Consider the following 6137-nt stretch of genomic DNA (forward strand, 5'->3'; position numbering starts at 1 on the left):
GTTGGTCTAGTGGTGAACGTATCTTCCCAAATCAGCTGATTTGGAAGTCGAGAGTTCCAGCGTTCAAATCCTAGTAAAGTCAATTATTTTTACACGGATTTGCATACTAGATCGTGGATACCGGTGTTCTTTGGTGGTTGGGTTTCAATTAACCACACATCTCAGGAATGGTCGAACTGAGACTGTACAAGATTACACTTCGTTTACACTCATACATATCATCCTCATTTATCCTTTTTTTTTTTTTTGTTTTTTTTTTCACTCTACTCCCCTGGGCCGGTCCGACTGGTTGGTATTGCGTCACCCAGGGGAGTGTCGCGCAATCGCTTCTCGGCCTCTTGGCTAAGATCAAAGTGTAGTATCTGTTCTTATCAGCTTCATCCTCATTTATCCTCTGAAGTATTATCTGAATTGTAATTACCGGAGGCGAAATAGGAAAAAGAAAAGAAAGGTGAATTAATCCATGGATAAAAGTAAGTATTTATTTCCTCCGTCAGTGACCGGGAAAGGTCAAGTAAGCGCTCGAGTGGTGCTCCCACCTTGAACTGCTACATGTGGCCTCGGCTTTGCAGCCTGGATTTTCAACTTGCTACAAATGTATCCCACTTCTGTCACCAGTGTCGTATGTTCGCGGCTCGATCAGTATATTAAACATTTGAATATTAAACAGATGATATCGATTACTTTGGTAGTTGGGGTTCAATTAATCACATATCTCAGGAATGGTTGATCTGAATCTGTACAAGACTAAACCTTATTTACATTCTTATATATCATCTTCATTTATTGGGCCTTGGAGGGTTTGATTATTGTTCACTAGTTGAACAGATTGCAACGTACACATTATGTCGAGAAAAAAAATTAATTTATTTAATAAAAATTACCCGTAATTTTATAACAGTTATATAAAATTTAACCGCTTGTAAGTCTACTGGTTAAATTCGTCATCGCAAAATCAACTGATTTTTGCAATTGAGAGATTTAAGTTTTTGAGTTCTTGTAAAGACAAACGGTTTTATATAGATTTGAATGCTAGTCTGTGGATACCGGTTTTCTTTGGTGGTTGGGTTTCAATTAATCACACCCCTCAGGAACGGTCGACCTGAGTCTGTACAAGATTACATTTTTACTGGTATATTTACTCTTACATTGCACTATGTCTGTAGCTACAACAGTCCTGGCAATCTGATAGCGGTAATTGCATTTGCCTATATAAAAAACACACACACACACACACACACACACACACACACACACACACTAAGACCCGGAAATAGCTGGAAAAATAAAGAAAATAAACAATATGAAATTTATCTTTTTTTTTTCTAGAATAACTAGGTAACCTTTATATTGATACAGAAGCTAAAATGAACCATGTTTGAATCATCATAATTGCTCTATTACAGAAGATATTATTGTTCTGAAAAATGTAACGAAATAAAAGCCTTTAATAGTTGGAAATCACTATTACTTTGAGACATCAAAATGGGTCTCAGCTGAAGATGAGACCCATCTCAGCTGAACATGTAACATTAGACCCAAAATCGGGTCTCAGAGTTATTAATCTGTTAAAAAAAATCAGCTAAAAATTGATGAAAAAAAAAATTGAAGAATAGAAATTTGTACAATACGAAATTCTAGACGTAATAACCCTACCCAAAAAAAAAAATTAATGAATTTTAAATCATGTTAACTGTTTTGAGTATGGTGATAAAACTAGGGTAATATTGCTTAAATCTTTATAATTATTTTATCATTATTATTACTGTTTTGATTATATTAATGATTAAATAGAAAATATTGGATATAAATTGATGTAATCATTGATAATTATCTTTTTACATGTAAATATTAGGAAATGTGTAAATAAGTATGTAAATTTAAGGAATGTTGATTTTGTGTGTGTGTGTGTGTGTTTTACAATACAACCAAGATATGAGATTTCTCGATATATATATCAAAAGATGATTGTCCGCCTTTTTTATATTATCTTTCTCTTCATGGTATACTAATAAATTATTATTTGATTGTGAAAGACATTTCGAATCACATGTATGTGTATATAACAGGTTCAATAACTTTTTTTTAAAAATAAAAAACTTGTCTCTTTCAACCAAATTACAGTGAGAACAATTCACTTGACCGAATAAAAGAGAGAGAAGAAAATATATATGTATATGTTTGTTATAAAGTTGAAATGTAACCAGTACAAACGATATACTAAAAAGTCCGTGAAGAAACCAGTACATTTAATTATATAATTAAAAAATATAATTTTTTTTTTTAATGTACGTTTGGTTGTAAGTTTTACTACATGAATTATTCCACACGACGTATTTACTTCTATTGTAATTATTAATACAGATATTTATAATTATAAACTTGATAAACGACTAATTCATTTATTTTTACCTTCAACACAATGTATCCCCGATCCAAGTTAGTCATCTTATATCTTTACCGATTAGTTTGAAGATTAATAAATTTATATTATAGTAACCTAAACACACACACACATACAAGGATGGATGATCTTAATTAATACTCAAATAAAGTGTTCTGTTAATTTAATTATTGAAATTTTTCTTAATAATTCTTTTAAAAAATTAAAATTTACTTTTTTATTTTATACTAACAGACCCGGCAATGCTTCGCTATTGCTAGATTTGAGTATATATTTACTAAATACTAAATATATACTAATATATATGTATATATTAAATGAGCACAATTGAAAGTTTGAAAAAAGTTAATAAAATGAAAATTATGGAATTTCACAGGATTTAACCTTTCCTTTTCTTTTTCCTCTTTTTCCCCTTTTCCATTTTCCCAATTACATATTCATTTCCGTTTCCCATTTCCCCTTTTCAATGTCCACCGTTTCCCTATTTCCCCCGTTCCATTTCCTTCTCCCGTGTATATTTCCCTTATTTCCTTTCCCCTTGCTTTTTCCTCTTTTCCCAACTGTCCCCTTCCCATTTCCTTTTCCCCGTTTTCTTTTTTTTTCTTTTTTCAATTTTCCCCTTCTTTCCTGTTATCTTTTTAATTTTTCTTTTCCGATTTTTCTCTTTCTCCCTTTTCCTCCCGCGTAAATCGGTTCAGTATTTTTTTTTAGTTTATAGCGGACACAGATATCGGAAACATTGAAATGGAATCGTAAAATATTTAGTATAAATGTGTTGTTTTTACGTCCAACAGATATCGCTGTTTTTCAAAAAAAGCATGTTTTTACCTGTCACAAGTGTGACATCTTAGGTATAAAAAATCACCCGCATATTCGAATGCAACGTTGTGTCAAAATTTCAAAGCAATCGGTGTAAAACTTTCGAAGATTCAAGATTTTGAACAAACAAATATTTACATTTTTTTTGTAGATTTGTAATTTTACTTTCCTAGTGAATATAGCAAGGGTATTTATATCAAACGGAAAATTGCGATGATCATATATATATATATATATATATGTGTGTGTGTGTGTGTGTGTGTGTGTGTGTGTGAGTTTACGTATGTGTACTGCTCTGCTTTTGGCCTTATATCTCAGGACTGATAAAAAGCTGATTTTCTTTAAATTGACCAAAATTTATACTATTATATAAAGAGGAAGAGGGTTTTAGTTTGTTATACAAAAATCATGCTCGGTCAATCGTAACCAAATTTTTACCCATGTTTCTTGGCATAACTGAGAAGGTTTTTAGTTGAAGATTTGCCGGTTGAAGCACAAATATTAATGAATTGACTTAAAGAACTGTAAACTGTGAGTTTCTGTGACTATGTGAACTTTATCTTTTTCTGTTTAGCCTCTGAAACCACCGTTAGGTATTACTTAAGAAGATAAATTAGGATGGAATGTATGAATATAAATGAAGTGTAGTCTTGTACAGTCTCAGGTCGACCGTTTCTAAAATGTGTAGTTAATTGAAACCCAACCACCAAAAGAACACCGGTATTCACAATCTAGTACTGAAATCGGTATATATATAACTGTCTTTATTTGAACTTTCGAACTCTCCACTTCGAAATCAACTGATCTGTGATGACTTCGAAATCAGCTCACTATGTGAACTAGATTTGAACTGAATGATTCGAATCAATTGAATGAATGATATTACAAAAATAATAGAATTAAATTTACGTTAAATAAAGACTATATTATAATATAAAGAAGATGAATTAGATTTTGTTTCTTCGAGATAAACAAAAAAAAAAAAACTGGTTCAATCACAACCAAATTTTTACCCATGTTTCTTGGCATAATTCAGAAAGTTTTTAAATATATTACATCTTGAAAAATCTCGAAGAACCAACCGATCGTACTTTTTAAAATTTTCAGGATACATTTGTATTATACTATAAAAACTTTTAAGTCACAGATCGAGGCCCTAGCTCCCTTGAATGTTAAAATATTCTTTAATTCTTTGCCCCCCACCCCCCAAGGAAGTTGAAGTTGTAAATTAAAGTTATTCATCAAGGAAAATAAAAAATAATCCTTTAATTCATTATTAAATTTCTACAACCACGGCAACAGAAATAAGTTATGAATTTTTCGTCGTCAAAGGTGTGTGTACTTTAGTTACCATAGGTACTATTATTCTCGCCGGCTTCCGTGGCGCGAGTGGTAGCGTCTTAGACTTTCATCCGGAGGTCCCGGGTTCGAATTCCAGTCAGGCATGACATTTTTACACACGCTACAAATCATTCATCTCATCCTCTGAAGCAATACCTAACAGTGATCACGAAGTTTAAAAAAGGAAAAGGAACTATTATTCTATCTTTTGTAATTTAGTTTCTTTTTCAGGTTTCTATAAATCCTTAATAATTTAATTGTTATTTACCAATATTATTCCGACAGGAGGCTAACGAACAGTGCAGGAATCCAGGGGGTAGCCCTCTGGGTAGACGGGAATGGCAACCGAAGCGAGTTGGCGACCGAATGGCGGTTGTTCAAGACGCCTTTCTCCTGCAATACACGGGAATGGTGAGAGAAGCAAACTCTGGTGCCTTGGGGTTGGCCCTGTGGCGGTGAGAAGCCTGAGAAGTCTCCGGGGTTTGCCTGGGCCTACCTGGATCCTCTGAGGATTCTGGATAGAAAGGCCGGTTTGTATTTCTATATATGATGATATTAATTTTTGTTTAAATTCGATATAGAGCTCTGGGGATATCGCGAATAAAATGATTTCGATTTTTTCAGGTAAACTGGTGTAGCTGCGGAGCTTAACACACCAGGTACCGAGTCAACCGGTCGATCGAGTTCGACCGGTTCATTTAGTTAATTTTCCCGCTCACCTGTGACGTTACAACATACAGACGACTACAATAGCATTTTTGGGATGGGGGTTCGATTATGCAAAATGGTTTTTGTAGATATTGTTATTTGTTAATTGTTAACAAATGTGTGTAAGATAAATATGATCTTAATTAGATGAAATCTCAAGATATTGAGAGATGACCTTGCTCAACAGCCTCATCCCCTTGAACTTTTAAGTTGAAAAATTTAATGGCAGCCATATATGAAAATAATCTGACCAAGTTTGGTAAAAATTTGTCCATTAATTCTGGAGTGATTTACAGGCCAATACCGAATATATATATATACATGCACATACGAAAAACATTAACATCCGGTTTTTTTTTAGATTTCTTAGGTATCAAAACGTCAAGATCAGGTGAAAACCGCATATACCCAAATTTGATCGATAGAGGTTTAGCTCTGCTATAGAGCTCTCTAGATGGAAAATTAATACAGCTATCAAAAAATGTTAGCAAGTTTTTAAATTATAGATCTCGAACGTAAAGTGCAGAAAAACGTTTTTGAAGATTTTTTCCTTATTTTAACTTCTATTGAAGGAGGTGTTAGATTTAGAAAAGACTTCATTAAACTATTTTTTTTGTTTAATATTATTTTTTAAACACTCTGGATGCCACCGGTATTCCCCTTCGATCACACCCATGTGTCATGGCGTCAACTCACCCACACCGGTCTTAGTGCCCTAACGGGCCCACCCATCGGGGTCTCACTCGGTTCATTAAAGCATCCCGACCTTCCCATCTGGATAACTAGAATGCCCTTCCCCAGGAAGGCTACCCTTCTCGGGTAGCCTTCCTGGGTCATAACCGGGTCATAACCTACTCAGGGTCCG

The 6137-nt window shown here is 33.7% G+C and overlaps 1 pseudogene; it reads left to right on the forward strand.

Moving 5' to 3' along the window:
* The first annotated feature begins 322 nt into the window (after positions 1–322).
* On the forward strand, positions 323–465 carry LOC142332691 (U2 spliceosomal RNA; annotated as a pseudogene).
* Positions 466–6137: the final 5672 nt, after the last annotated feature.

This window comes from Lycorma delicatula, chromosome 11 (genome assembly GCF_047948215.1).
Source record: "Lycorma delicatula isolate Av1 chromosome 11, ASM4794821v1, whole genome shotgun sequence".
Taxonomy (NCBI): domain Eukaryota; kingdom Metazoa; phylum Arthropoda; class Insecta; order Hemiptera; family Fulgoridae; genus Lycorma; species Lycorma delicatula.